The sequence below is a fragment of the Sus scrofa genome, chromosome 9 (assembly GCF_054392235.1).
Source record: "Sus scrofa isolate SSC_HxYL_T2T_F1_AM1 chromosome 9, Sscrofa_HxYL_maternal_Yorkshire_Landrace_v2.0, whole genome shotgun sequence".
In the NCBI taxonomy this organism is placed as follows: domain Eukaryota; kingdom Metazoa; phylum Chordata; class Mammalia; order Artiodactyla; family Suidae; genus Sus; species Sus scrofa.
The window spans coordinates 47516929-47532634 of NC_139391.1; the positions used below are offsets into that span (position 1 = coordinate 47516929).

Below are 15706 nucleotides of genomic sequence, written 5' to 3' on the forward strand. Positions count from 1 at the left end.
AGAGCATTTTCTGGTCCAGACACAGACCAGGTTGGGAGAGACCTGGCAGGGCAGCAACTTCTCCCCTTTCCTCCTGCCTGTGAGGAAGCCGAGGCATGGAGGGACAGAGGACAGAGGGTCTTTGTGACAGCACTAGGGACCAGAAAAGGCTTCCAATCTTCTGTCCAGTGCTATTTCCACACTCCCCACCAGACTGGAGCCGAGCTGCCTCTAGATTTCTGATCTACCAGCTTTTCTAGCCTCTCCTTTATCTCACGATGTTTTTATTTTCCTTCATTCTTGAGGCTGATAACAATTTTCTTTTCTGTTCCGAATTCAGTGGTTGAGAAAAATAGAGCTTTATCCACACTTCAAAAGCCCCCAGGTCTGTAACTGACCATCCCCCAAGCACCCACACAGCTATAACCCTGTGACTTTTGACCATGCTGGTCACAGTGCAGCCTCCAACACAGAGGAGGACAAATCCAGTGGGCTTTGGAGGAGGGAGAGAAAGCCTCCTTCCCATCCCCAAGCACACGTGGCCAACTTTACACGCATCACCTTACTTCTTACCATCCCTGTTTTTATCAATGAGAAAATTGCGGCTCAGAATGAGAAGCTAACTAGCCCAGGATCACACAGCTTCGAATTAGGAATCAAACTCAGGCGGGACTCTAGGCTATCAACTCCCTGCAGGTTATTGGGCAAGTGTTTCCCACCCGGATGTTTCTTTTCCTCCCTGTTATGAAGGATTGGGGGCTGGATAATCTCTGGGGGCTAAATTTTTAAAGATGTCTACGCGATTCTGCTTTTTAAAATTCTCTCCCGTCAATCCCCACACTCTGCATTTGTGTGTAGACTGCCTCAGCATGGAGCTCTCCCTGTCCACCCCATCGCCCCTGAGGCCCCCATGCCACCTCCTTCCACTGTCCCTCTCGGAGGTGCGCACTCTCCTCTCATGCCCTCAGCTACCCTGCTGTGTTCAGGCTCCACCCTCCCCGCTGCCCTTACTCGCTCGTAGTCCTGTAACCAATGTCTGCAGAGCACGCTCGCCTCAGATCCTGGTTCAGAAAGATGAAGAAAACGTCCCTGGGTTCAAGGAGCTTTTCCTCCAGGAATTCAGCTTGGAGTAGATGACAGACCCACTTGTGTCTGGCAGAGCAGGTTCAAACATTTAATGCGTTTGACCTTTACAACAATTCTGTGAGGGTGGCTGGCACCATCCCACTTGGCAGGTGAGGACATTGAGGCTCGTTAGCTAATTTCCCCAAGATGGTGTACCGAGCGAATGACAGAATTAAACCCGGGTTTTTCCAGTAACTTTTTACCCAGGGATAGTGGTGGAAAGTCTGGGGACCAGGGGCAGAGGACATGAGAGTGGTGGCATCAGGGAGCTGCCAAAATTCTGGAGGGTGGCTCCAGCCAAAGGGACTAGAGGGCAGCCACGCCCCTGCTGGGGTGTCGGTCTCATCCAAGAGGGAGAAGCCTTGTCTGGGGCCAAAACGTGCTTGTTTGGGGAAGAAGGAAAGAGCTGGCGTCCCCTCACTGTGTTCCAGTGAATTTGGAGGGTGGGGACCTGACCTCAGAGAGCACTTTCCCTGCCTCTTATTCTGAACCAGCCTCTCCAACACACCAGCCCCAGCTCCCCTCACTCTGTAGGCTCGGTTGTCATTTGGCTGAGGGGCTGGGAGCAGGGCGGGGGTGGGGGTTGCAGGCCCAGACGACAGTGCAGCAAATGCTTGGCACCTTGTCCTGCTCAGAACTCTGGGACAGGAAGACTCAGTGAGGGGAACCCAGGGGAGGAAAACGGGGGCTAGACGTGAAGGGGGCAGGACCAGACTCTGTAGGTCGTGCCTTCCTGCTGCCCCCTTCTTCTCTGCCCTCAATTCCCTGTCTGTGAGGCGAAATGGCTTACAGGGTTGCGCCCTCCAGAAGGACCATCCCCAGGAGTCAGCTGGAGGACCTACTGCAGAAAGTCTCCTTACTTAACTCTGGTACCTTTTGGCACAGTTTTCAGAAGGAATGGACATGATTATATAGGGCAGCCCAGAAAGGATAGTGATTCTCCTAGGGACCCACAGAAAGAATGAGTAGCTGACCCAAGATGAGAAACACCCCCTCTCGAAAGGTTCATTCCTGGGGCCTCACCAACTCCATCCTACCGAGTCCCCAAGAGAACAAGTTGAGGACGAAGAAACCACATCTCATTGGGACCAACAAGGTGAGATTCCAGGCAGAAACAGGTAGAAGACTCTAGAGATGTGTGTGACTTTTTTTTTTTTTTTTTTTTTTTTAAACCCAAATACTCTTCTTTCAGTGACAGAGAGGGCAGAAGTCTAAGGAGTACCTGGGGTGAAGTGAGACTTGGGGAAAGGTGCAGAAGAGTCTCCTATTGACAGCTCTTTCTAAGTGAGACACGTGGGTGGGCAGGCACACACACACACACCCTTTTATGGTTAAATGACAGTGAGTGTGAAAGCACTTTGCAAAGTGTATGCCACCACACAAATACAACCCACCATTAGGTTAATAATTATCAGAAACATTCAGGAGATAAGACGGAGCTCTGTCACTGCGCAAGGCGGGACAAGTCTACTTGTGCCCTGGACTTGAGTGTCCTTGTCCTACTAAGGGGAGAAGAGGGCTGCAGGAGTGCAGTGAAGGATAAGGGCTGGTGGTCTCTAGATTCAAGCCTGGGGACTCTGGTCCTGTGCCTCAGTCTGCACATGCTCTGTCGCTTTCCTCTCTGGAGGAGAAAAAGGAAGCCACACCCCCTCCAGATTTTGGAGAGGGGGCAGATATGAGTCCCTGGGGACATAGGGATTCTGAGAGGAATCTTGCCCAGGCCTCTCTCTTCCTTTGGAGACATTTCAAAACCATCCCTGAAAAACAAGAGAATCTATTGTCCTTAGAGATATTTTCCCCTCATTTATCCTCCATCCTTAAGACGTAACCCCCACATTTCTCCTGGTCACTGCCTCAGTGCCTGGAAGTCCCTTCTTATCTCTTGCCTACAACCCTCATGCTGCAGCATCAGCCCGTTCGTTGCCTCTTGTTCAGGCCTTCTCAAATCAAGAGTGGCTTCCATCTCACCGCATTGCCAGTTTCTGTGTCAGGGAGATGAGGAGGTATTCATTCACCATTCAGGCTTCATGTTGTGACTCTGTGTGCCAGACATGTCTGGAAAGCAGCCTGTGGCATCAGGAATCACCTAGCTGCCTCTGACACTCAGAGAACCTTAGCAAATAAAACAGTTATAATAGCAGCTCACACCTGGGCCATGCCTCACAGCTCACAGACACTGTCTCATCTGTGTAGTCCCAAACTCAGCCCCACAGGACAGGCCCATGGGGTTCAGTTGATGGGTAACTGGGACAGTCGGGCCTGCCACCGGTCCCTCTTTCTTTTCGAGGTGTCTTCAGGGAAGTGCCCCCTCCCCCCATACAGCTGCCATCTCTGCAGCCCCTAGAAGAACCTGGATCTCCTTTTCTCTCCAGCCTAAGAGGGAACAAAGCAAGGGGGCCATGTGTGGGGAGCATCTGTGGCTTTCTTTTATCATCGGAGTCCCGCTTGGTTTCATCCATGGTCATTCTGAGGTCCCTGCTTCACAAACAACGTGGGCTGCAGGACCAGTCATTTTATTTTTGTTTTGCCATAGACCAGGCTGTGGTCCCACTGGTGGGTACACAGCTCATAACCCTGCCACCGCACATACACACACACATGCAATAAGGTCCAAACTCATCTACACCGTGTCCACAGGGAGCACCCACTAATCACATACTTGGGTTGCTGCGAACATTTCTAAATTCTTATTCCCTATGTTTGGACGCATCTGGTCTTAGACCTTCATGGACAGCCAGACCAGCCTGGCTGTTAGACCCCACTTGGAGGTGCCCTGCCTTAGAGGATAGGAAGGTGTACAAGAATGTCCCTCTCCTTTGGCTTCCCATGGGCAGTGGATACATCTTATGACCTTCCTAGCACCCCTCCTACTCCCACTCTGCGTGTCCTGGGGGGTGATGACGGGGAGATCCAGCAGGAAGCCCGGTCCCAAGTCATCCTGCACTGGCAGGGGTGGAATAACACCTTTCCTCCTCCCGTGTCTCCCCTCCCCCAACAGGCTGGGTGACTGGGCCCCAGCAGGGTCCAGTGACTAGGGCTACTGCAGCTTCCCGGCCTTGACCTTCACTGAGACACCCAAGTTGCAGCCCCCCTCCCTCACAAGCTGTGGGTAGATGCTTTGGTCTCTTGCGTCCACCCTCTTCCTAAGAAACAATTAGGGCAATGAACACCTGGTGCGGAAAAGTGCTGAACAAGTGGAAAAAGAATTTGAAGAGCAATGAGCAGCCTAATGAGGACGTCTTAGGGCTTGAAGAGCAGCTCAAATCCAGGCAACTGGATGCCGTTGCACGCGGTCCATCCCGTTCCCAAGCACACAGATACGCACACAACTCACACTCACACGCAGATACACACAACTCACACAATCCCCACCTCAGGGCAGGGTGGGCAAGGGGTTGGGTGGGGGCACCCACTGGCAGCCTTTCTGTCTGGTCAAGGCTCTGTGGAAGGCCAGCTGGGGTAGTAGGGGGGGCAGTGTTGTGAAGCTGCAGAGGGATGGGGGAGATGAAAGTTGGAGCCCTGGCCAGCATTTGCTAGTGGGTCCCCGGGGAAAGCGAGGGGCTCCTCTGTCCTTAGGAAGAGTTGCTGAGGGGAGAGGCAGGCCTAGCTCTGCTCGCATCCTCTCACTCCTCACCGCCCATGGCCAAGGGGAAGAGGGTCAGATGTGGTCCTTTAAAGGGAAACAGCATGAGGCCGTCCCACCTGCGGCTGCACTGGGTCCCCCTCACTGGAGCCTGAGGGTCTGGTAGGGCAGGCTGGGTAGGCTCAGAGCATGAGCAGAGCCCTCAAAGGAGGCTTGAACTTCATTTCTAGGGACTTCAGCCACTAACAGTTCAGAGTCCCTCCTGTCTCTTCCATGGGCTAGGCTCTCTGGGGGAGCTCTGGAGTAATAAGAGGGCCCTGGGAGACTCCAAGAGGGTAGGCCTTTGTGCCGAGCCGGGAGCAGGGGCACAGAGTTGCAGCCTTCTTTCAAAAAGCACCAGTGCTATTGACTCAAAAATAATAGGTGTTAATTTGCATGGCATTTTCCATATGGGTTCTATGCCCTGCTTTCCATCCCCTACCACTGGCACCGCCAAAGCCCCCTAAGTCTCTCCTCTCCTGTCACCCCCTTTAGGGGCATCCCAGTGCCCTCCAGACTCTAGAACTTCCTCACCACCATCTAGCCCATCCTTGGATTAAGCTAACCCGGGGGGGGGGGGGGCAAGTGGGGGGTCGGGGGAGAAGACAGCAGATGGCCCTGCTTGGGTGTGTCTGGCCAGATTTGCAGGAGAAAAGCAGGCAGATGGCCTGGCAGGTCTGGGCCACGCTGGGCACCACACTGAGGGGTGCCCCAACTGTCTCCTGTGGCTGTAGGGAGGCCCCCAGCAGGGGGTCTTCCCACCCCACCTACTCTGCTGGGAAGAGGAACATAAAATCTAAGCCAGAGAGCCCAGGGAGGTGCCCAGAGGAAAGGAAACCCAGTGGTTGCTATGACGATGGGGTCCTGGCGCCTGATTTGCATAGGGCAATGATTTCCATACTGCTGGGTGAATTTCCATATCCCTGCCTCAAAGCCTGTTGGGGCAGGGAGGGGGAGAGGGGAGAGGTCATTTGAAATTCAAATGAGGATGATTAAGGTTTTCTTGAGGAGGAAAGCACGGGACAAAAGGGGTTAAGCTGGCTGGGAAAGGTCTGCTCTGGGCAGCAAGATAGCAAAGGGAGGGGGCGCTGAGCTGGATCACTCCCACCCTGTCTCTGTCCCCACAGGCCCCTGGAGACCTGGGCAGGGTGTTAGTAGCTTCTGCTTCCTGGGAGATCCCTCTGGGTCTCCATCCCCTCCTGGTGCCAGACTCAGTCTACCCCCAGGGTCCTGAGGATGCTTGGGTTCTTAAGGACCACTGAGGGATTCTGGCCCAGGCTCAGGCCTCCCTCCTTCTGCCGACAAGGGACCCATGTCAGTTTTTCTATTAGTGAAACTGAAGAAACAGTCTGTACCTTCTCCTTTGGCTGAGGAGGTGTGAGGAGAGATGGATTCTGGACTCATCTCTACCACCAACCTGTGCCAAGTCACTTCCCGTCTCTGGCCTGGGTTCATGCTTTGGATGGAGGGTCTGAACTTGAGAGTCTCAAAGATCACATCCAGCTCTAAGATGCTGAGATCTGTGAGCACCAGCTGTTATTTGTACGATGCAGGTTGCTGCACCCCCAGTTCCTTTCCTGTGTTAGGAAGGGCACTCCTGGCCCCAGCTTACTAAGATGCAGTCCTTAAGGGCATAGACTTTGGAGCCAGAGCCTGTGTTTGAATCCCAGCTCCTCTACTTACTAGTTATATGTCCTTAGGCTGGTGACTTAACTCTCTGCGTACTTTCCTAGACTGTAAAACGGGGTGATAATAGAGATAGGTCCCATAGGGTTGCCATGCGGATGGAACAAGTGAACATTTGCAAAGCACTAAAAACAGTGCCTGCCATAGGGTAATGTTATTTGCCAGTATTAGTATCAGAAGGACAAAATGTCCAGATGATGCGGACAGTGACCGAGGGGCCAGCCTAGAGATCTTCCAGACAGGAATATGGGCTGTCTCCTGAGTAGACCTGTGAATTCACTCACTTGTGGCCAATACAGGCATAACTACCTGAACTTGGGGGTGGGAGGCATGCTTTGGGGCCCTCAAACAAACTGACTCAAAGCAATCAAGGACCTGCAGGAAGGAGAGGAAGGAGCTGGTGGAAAGATCCCTCCTCTCAGGACCCAGTGCTTAGAGATGGGACAGATTTAAGAAGATGAGATGATATTCATATTTCTGGAAAACTCCCCCTCATGTGGCAACTCCATATGTGTTTTCATTTGGATAGTATATTGTGGTGTAGTCAGCCCTGGCTGGTGGACAGACATGGGCTTGAGTTCCTACTCAGCAATTTGCTAATCAGCAGCCTTGATTTACCTCTCAGAGCCCCCAGTTTCCTCATCTGTAAAATGGGTAGAATAAGTGCACCGACTCATAGGGTAGTTTTGAGGATTAAATGCTGTCCTGTGTATAAAATGTTTAATACAAAGCTTGGTGCGTGGTAAATGCTCAATAAATGTCAGCTATTAATTACTCCCTATTATTGAATCTGCTACCAAAAGTTTTGAAAATTCTCTGATCTAGTACCATTTCTCCTATTTTATGGGAAAAGAGACTGGAGTCAGAAAAGGGGAATGACTTTCCCAAGGCCACAGATGGGATTGAGATCCCTGTTTCTTTAAAAGCCCTCTCCGAACCCTGGGGAGCCTTCCTCTGTCCTTTGTTTTTGTTTAGTTCTTTTGTTGGACAAAGCCTCTCCTCTCCCCATCGTCCTTCCCTCAGAAGTGACCCCTCCAGCCCTAGGAACACAGGCCCCAGAAGGAGAGGAAGAGGTATTACGCAGGGTGAGGGAAAGGACCAGATGTCTGGAGGCAGAAGTGGGCTATGGCTCTGAGACATTAACAAGCCCACTATGAGCCTCAGTTTGCTCACTGGTGAAACAGAAGTTCTGGAATCCCAGCCCTGTAGACTTCACAGGCAGGTGAGGCTCAAATAAGGACTGGCTATGGAGGATCTCTGCACAGAAAGGAGCAAGCCCAGCACATGTCCCCCAAACCCATGCATGTTGGCAAGTGCCCTGGCCCTTCAGCCTGAGCCGTGAGATCCAACTTCCTTCCCCCCAGCTCGGGTGCAGGGACCTGGCCTCTGTTTTCTTATCTGTAAAACGAGTTGTGAGGCATGATTGAAATGAGAATGGTCTGCAGCAGCTCTGGGAAGTGTATGTTGTCCTACAAATGTGAGATAGCATCTCCCGGCTAAGTTTTCTTACTTTACATATGTCCCTCTGAGAAGCACAAAGGACACCTGTGTGCCCACGTGAGGAGTGAGGACCAGAGCTGACTGCCTAACCCTCTGGCAGTTCTTCCTGCTCTTCCATCCCATCCTTCTCACCCAACTTCACTCAGCCCTGGGAAGAGGGAGGGCAACAGAGTGCCTCTCTCTCTCTCTCTCCTTTTTTTTTTTTCTTTTTAGGATTGCACCTAAGGCATATGAAAGCTCCCAGGCCAGGGGTCAAGTCGGAGCTGCAGCTGCCAGCCACAGCCACAGCCACAGCCACAGCAATGCCAGATCCAAGCTGTGTCTGTGACCTACACTACAGCTCATGGCAACGCCAGATCCTTGACCCACCAAGTGGGGCCAGGAATCAAACCTGCAACCTCACGGATACCAGTTGGGTTCGTTACTGCTGAGTCACAGGGAGAACTCCTCTTTACCAACCTTAAGCCTCTCTGAACATTTCCCTCTCTCAAGGCTGGGTGAAGAGTAGAACAGAGGCTGGTCTGGAGGTGACCTTTAGGGAACCCCTGGACTGTGGTGGAGAGTCAAGTCCGGGGCTCTGAGCTCTCGGCTTTGTTCCTGCTTTGCCATGTATTTCCTGTGTGACCTTTAGCTCATCGCTTGTCCTCTCTGGGACTCAGTTTCCTGTATGTGGCAGGTGCAGCACCAGGAGGCTCTGTTGTCCCCTCCAGCATAAGAAAGTTCTGATAGAAAAATAGCAGCCTAGGTGTTTCACTGACCTGTATTTTTTAGGTGCACCAGAGCCCTGGGTTTCTTTAACACAGTTTTCCCTTTGAAGTTGGATTTTTATTGGCTTCCAGGGTCAGGGGATTATGAGTGGAGGCTTCAGTGGGGAATCTGGCCTTTTGGCTCGATTCTTTGCCTCAGGAGCCTGAGTCCCTGGCCTCTTTTCCTGAAACCTGACACATCGGCCCAGATGCTCCTTCAGCTTAGCCTCTGGCCACGCTGCTCACTTAGGACCTCAGGTGATGGCTGTGGCTTCAGTATGTGGCCAGCAGGAAGTGCAGCGGCAATGCAGGGGGGCCCAGAGAGTCACACTTACAGCTCAGACTAAGAAGAAATGGGGATCGTGTTTCCTAAAAAATTAGAAGACCTTGGTGCAGAACCATTCATTTATCAAAGAATGACATGACAAATTACAAAGAGAAGAGGGAGGACACTGGGCCTCCCTTTTAGCAAAGGTGGGCGGCACAGGACCTTCTGTCCACTGTGGCCCGGCCTCAAGCTCCTTACATTTGTGGGAACAGACTGGAGAGCAAGGCTCCAGGGTTCCGTCTCATGACGGTGCAGGGGGAGAGAGTCACTGGGACGCTCACACAGGCCACGCTGCAAGGAAGCCCTGAGGTCTGTCATGTTTACCCTGCCATTCGAGAGAGGAAGAAGCTTTAACTCATGGAAATCCCCAAATCCAAGCAGGTCAGAGGTGGAGAGACCCTGAGAGATCATCCGGCCTGGGGGTAACAAGTGAGTTTCTTCAAGCGAGCCGCTTCTGATCATCGGCAGTGGTTGCTCGGCGCTGTGTTTAGGAGAAGGAAGCCAGTGTGGCAGTCTATTAGTGATGTCTGCCCTGGGCATGACTCGCACACACGCACGTACGTACGCACGTACGTACGCACGCACACCGCGTCTTTGCATCTGCTAACCACAGCCAGAATGCTCAGCTAGTGGAGAACTGAAGTTCAGGTCCCCCAGCCCCTAGGGCTCTTCCCACCGCCTATCAAGGTCCTCCTGTGTCCTATTCTTCAGAGGGCTTCAGGGATTACCCTCAGGTTCTCCCTGGGCGTTTCTTTGCTCCTATGAAGAAGGTGGCAGGAATACAGACAGAATTTTTTGTTTTAATACGTAAGGGAAATTGAAAGCTATGGAGATTAAGCAACTTGCTCGAAGTCCAGCGTAAAACAGCCTTTAAAGTAACCTTCAAGCTCAGTTTACCGTGTGTTCTCTGTACAGAGCTCTGACCATTAGGCAGCAATGCCCAGTTCCTTGGAGGAATCTCAAGTAACAAGAAAGGTAGGCATGGTGTCTGTGGGGTCCTGGGGAAAACGGTTTTGACTGGTTTAAATGACCTTGCGGGGAAGTTTCTTGGTCGGCTCTGGTGGCTGGCTGCCCAGGAGTGCTTCCAAGGTCCTGGTCACTTTAATCGTTGCTATCCCAGGAAGTACCAGCACATTTCCAAGCAGTCATAAAGTGACAGTGGAAGTCCTACTGGGTTATCCCAGGAGCAGAGCTGGTGAGAAGAGAAGCGACCCAGAAATGGGAGAGGTGCAGCCTCATTGCAGAATGCTCTCTGAGTGTTTACCAGGCAGAAGTGAAAAATCCTGCTGGAACAGTTCTCCATTCTTGTGCTTCCACCTCCCTCACGCAGAGAATTGCTCCCCAGGCAAACTCACAGCCCAGTGCTGCCAAAGCATGCAAATCAGCAGGCCCGGAAGGCTATGGCTCAGAGGTGGGAAAGCAGAGGACTGGCGCCGGCTCCTCTGTCTACTGTCGGGCAGGGGTCCTTGCCAGGTGGCTTGGACCGCTGACCTGGTGCCCACCAGATGCCGAGGGAGGAGAGGCAGAGGTTGAAGTTACTTTTGACCCCTGGCACTTCCTGCATACTGATCCTTGGCCTTTCTTATCAGGACTCCATTGGGTATTATGGCCATCCTGGTCTGAGGAAATAATTTTTTATATTTCCATAATCCTGAGGCTCCCTGCCAATTCGAGGTGCCCTTTATCCTCTTTTGGTCACTTAATCCCATTTTTCTATAGACTGGGATGTTGTCTTCGTATATAATCCAAATCCCTCTAACTGCAGCCTCTTACTTTGCCAGGAGCTCTTTGGTATAAATGAACAGTTCCAGGTACCTTGTGGGATCAGGGAGATGCTGGAGTCAGGGGCCTCTAAGCTGGGGCTTGGATGGTGTCCTCAGACCCTGTCCAAGTTTACACAATGCTAACAGTGGAGTCATGCTAGAGTGGGAAGAACATACCACATTGGGGTTTTAGACATGAGTTTTTGTCTTCCCCTGAGCATTGTTCACAACACATGCCCATACTTTAAGAGCTCTGTCACTTTGTACATATCGCTTAACCTTGTTGAGACTCAGTTTCCTCACCTGTAAAGTGGAGTGAATAATAAGGCCTCACCTTCCCAAAGAACTTGCTCTGATGACCTCCTGAGGTCCCTCCTAGCCTGTGAGCCAAAGTCCCAAGATGTTTGCTCTCCTGCTTTTTTGCTGGAAGCTTCGTGGTCCAGAGATTCCAAGGAGGCCATGGGAACCAAAGGAGGCTTGGAGAGACCTTAGCTGGTGTCCTTTCCAGCGTGGCACAGATCTTACCTATTTTCCCCCCAAGACATTCAATTCAAGGATTCTGAAGCTTCCTTTCTGAGTCCTTTCTGCCCCATCTCTCTCCTCTGTGTTCTTATCTCTTTTTTTGTGGGCAGAACCAACAGGACAGAGGGAAATGGTAAGGAATGTTCTTTGGTCCTTCCTTGCCTCTCTCTGCGGATACTGCCGACAGTGATCAGCTTACAGGAGGAAAAAAAAAAAAAAAAGCCCTGGTACATTTCAATCAGCTACAGTGAATCCTAAGACTTTAGAGATGGAAGGAATTTTCAATCTCCTGAAATCACCTGAGGTCCTCTTCTTGATGTTATCAAATTGCTTCTCAATTCAAACACCATCTGAAATAGGCAACCTCTGCTTGATTATTCCTAGCGATGGGGAGCTCTGTTGATGTGAAATGGTAGGTTCCACTGCTAGACAATTTCACATTCTACAAAATTCTTCCTTATACTGAGACGAAGCCTGCTTCCTAGCAGCCTCCACCACTGGCCCTTGTTCAACTCTCTGGAGCTGCAGGCTTAGCCTGCTTCACATCCATGCCAGTATTTGGGGAGGAAGAAAAAGTCTGCTGATATTTACTCAAGCACTTACTATGCACCAGGAGCTATGCCAAAAACTTTCAAATGTTCCCTCATTGAATTGCTTTAAATTTTTTTATTTTTAAAAACTTCAGACATATGGAAAAGAAACAGTTTAATGAACAGCCATATAGGAGTTCCTGTCATGGCTCAGCACTTAACGAACCTGACTAGTATCCGTGAGGACGTGGGTTCCATCTGTGGCCTCGCTCAGTGGGTTAAGGATCTAGTGTTGCCGTGAGCTGTGGTGCAGTTCGCAGAAGCGCTCAGATCCTGAGTTGCTCTGGCTGTGGTGTAGGCTGGAAGCTACAGATCCAATTCAATACCTAGCCTGGGAACCTCCATATGCCGTGGATATGGCCCTAAAAATACAAAAAAAAAAAAAAAAAAAAGCTGTATACACATCACCTGGATTTAATAGTTGTTAACATCTTGCCATATTTGTTTCATCCATTTTTTTTTTCAGGAATATTTTGCTTTTTTGAAATTTCAAACACACAAAACAATGAGCCCCTATACACACACACACACACACACACACACACACACACACACACACACACACACTCTCATTGCCTACTCGCAACAACCATCAAATTTCTACCATTCCTGTCACTGGAATATTTCTTTGTAAATTATAGACAATATTAAATATGGCAATATGCATCTGTAAAACATAAAAGACATTTTCCTTCTTAACCACAATACTATTATCACACTTAACAAAATGAATCTCTCATTTAATTCTCGTGGCAATCCCAGGAAGAAGGTTCAATCTAAAGGCAAGTGTTCTCTAAGCTAAATGCCCTTTCCTCATTTGGTCCAGGACCCTTGCCATCTTGGTCCTCATGGTCTATAACCCAGTTCATCAGTGTCCCTTTTAAAGCATGGTGGCCTGAACCGGGCCAGATGCTCTCAGCAGAGATCTGTGATGATCTGCATGTCTGTTCACGCATAGGATGGCATTAGCTTTTTAAGCAGCCTCACCGCACATGTGCAGTACACTCAGTTCAGTAAAATTCTCCCTCTGTGTGTGTGTGTGTGTGTGTGTGTGTGTGTGTGTGTGTGTGTGTCTTTGTTTAGGGCCACATCCACAGGATATGGAGGTTCCCAGGCTAGGGATCGAATCAGAGCTACAGCTGCGGGCCTATGCCAGAGCCATAGCAACACAGAATCCGAGCCAAGTCTGCCACCTACATCACAATTCATAGCAACGCCAGATCCCTAACCCACTGAGTGAGGCCAGGGATCGAATCTGCAACTTCATGGTTCCTAGTTGGATTCATTTCCACTGCACCATGATGGGATCTTCCCTTTTTTGTTTTCTTTTTCACATGAAACACTCTAACACCAGTCTCCCCTCGTTTCCCCTCTCCATGAGAAACTGCTGTATGTTTATTTTCAAACAATGTCTGCCAATAAAGAGAAATGAGACTCTGTTTTTGTTTTTGTTTTGTTTTGGTTTGGTTTGAGTGTGGGCTTTTTGGGGGCCATGCTCGAGGCATGCAGAAGTTTCCAGTCCAGGGGTTGAACCCAAGCCACAGCAGTGACAGTGTCGAATCCTTAACCACTAGGCCACCAGGGAACTCCTTATTTTTCTTTTTGTTTTGGGGGCTGTGTTGTATTTCTTTAAGAGATTTAACCTCTTTGAAAATGTAAAATACAGAGTGGAGGTATTTTGATGGTCGAGTATCTTATATTACACACACTGAACTTTTCATCACCATATGTATCTGCTGTGATTTTTTTCTGTTGTTCTAGTTGGAAGTTGGTTATTGATACTGGTGAAAAAAATTATCAGGGTTCACACTGTAGCACATAGTTTTTTAAAAAGCTTTATTGAGGTGTTACTAATAAATAAAATTGTAAGATATTTACAATGTACATCACGTAATTTGATGTGTGTATACATGGTGAAAGGATTCCCACCATTGAGTTAATTAATGCATCTATCACCTCTATATTTATCTTTCAGTGTGTGGCAGGGAACATTCAAGTTTTCCTCTCATAGCAAATTTCAATTATACAATCCTATCAGCTATAGTCACCATGTTATACATTACATCCTCAGACCTGATTCTTCTAATAGCTGAACGTTTGTAAACTTGTACCAACTTCTCCCTACTTCCCCCACCCCACCAGCCTCTGGCAACCACTTTTCCACTCTGTTTCTATGAGTTTGACTTTTTATTTATTTATTTTTTTTAAGACTCCACATATAAATGATTCCTTGCAGTATTTGTCTTTGTCTGGCTTATTTCACTTAGCATAATGCCCTCAAGGTCAATCCATGTTGTCCCAAATGGCAGGATTTCCTTCTTTCTCATGGATGAATATGATTCTACTGTATTTATATATCTGTAAATAGATTATCTATCCTATTTTCTTCTTTTTGTGCCCTTTTTTTGGCCATTCCTGCAGGATGCAGAAGTTCCCAGGCCAGGACTGAACCTACACTATAGCAATGTCAGCCACGGCCGTGACAAAGCTGAATCCTTAACTCACGCTGAGCCACTAGGGAACTCCTATCGTATTTTCTTTATCCACTCATCTGTCGATGCACTCTTAGGTTGTTTCTTTATCTTGGCTGCAGTGAATAATGCTGCAGTGAACAGGGGAGTGAAGCTATTTCTTTGATATCCTGTTTTCATTTCCTTTGGACATATACCTCCTGTAGGATTACCAGATCACACGTAGCAGATAGTCTTAAAGGCAGGGAATGCTTTTGTGCAATTTGACTACTTTAGTTGTCTACCCAGTCTGAAGTAGAAAGGGAGCTTTCTGGGTTAGAGTATTTGTCAAACAGAATTCTCTAATTTAAAAAAAAATTTTTTTACTTTTTTTTTGTGTGTAGTAAAAAAGCATGTAACATTTAAATATAAAATTTACCACCTTAAATCATTTCTAAGTTCATTCTCCTCTATCTTTTATGTGTACAGTTGACTTTTGTTTTTTAAATTAGAGAATTCTGTTTGACAAATACAGGACTTACGTTATTAATTTCTGTTACATTTTATCTTGTTGGCTTTAGCCTCCTATGAGAATCAAAACATTTTCTAATCTTGATTTCATCATCCAGTTGTCTGAATGATCTCGATGTCTGCTTTAAATCACTTCCAAATTTGATTGGTATCTATCCTGTTTGTTTGCTTAAACTGGTTGATTATAGTCTAATAATTGATCCTCTCTGTGTTGGAGTCTGGATGCAGTGGGTTTATTTGGAAAATTATATGGGTATACAAGTTGAGATATCCATGCTTCAGTCTGAATTCAGGGTCTCTGAGACTGTGTGACCACTGCAGGGTGCTTCCCTCTGAGGTTGAACTTCAGTGTCCTTTGAACTCTAAAAATAATGCTCCTGAGCCTCTGTGTGTCTGCCCTGTTTTGTTTTTTCGGCAAGTGGCCTTCATCTTCCAAAGAGGGAGCCAGAGCTTGGATAATAGAATGTGTTCAGGTTTCTGCAGGTGGTGGTGCCTGTGATTTCTTAGATCTGAAAAGGAGATTTATTTTTGTAGCAGTGTCTTAGTCATTTTGATCTGTTAAACACACAGTGATTCAGCTCCTACTATGCATTAAACACTGTTAGGCTCTCGTGGACAAAAATGAATAAGATGTAATAACCCTGGCCTCTAGGACCTCACACTTTCATGAAGGAAACAGACACAACACTGACTCTAAAAAAAATGTGGTATGTGTTGGAAAATATATAAATAAGAGATGTGGAAACACAGAGGGGGAAATCCCTCATTTTGTTTTGGAGAAGCTTCATGGAGGATGGACATTTGAGGTGGGTCTTGGAGGCTGAGTGTGCGTTTTCTTTTTTTTTTTTTTTTTTTGTCTTTTTT

General features: G+C 48.6%; 1 protein-coding gene across 5 annotated transcripts in view; it reads left to right on the plus strand.

Moving 5' to 3' along the window:
- The window catches only part of POU2F3 (POU class 2 homeobox 3), an 88192-nt gene that overhangs the window by 9438 nt on the left and 63048 nt on the right, over window positions 1–15706 (plus strand). For 2 of the 5 annotated variants that reach the window (XM_084976368.1, XM_084976365.1), the window contains exon 1: window positions 9570–9961. The exons of the other annotated variants lie outside the window; for them this stretch is intronic. The gene's annotated coding sequence lies outside the window, so the exon portion shown is untranslated. Of the gene's footprint in view, window positions 1–9569; window positions 9962–15706 lie in introns of those variants that run through there. 5 annotated transcript variants of the gene reach the window in all.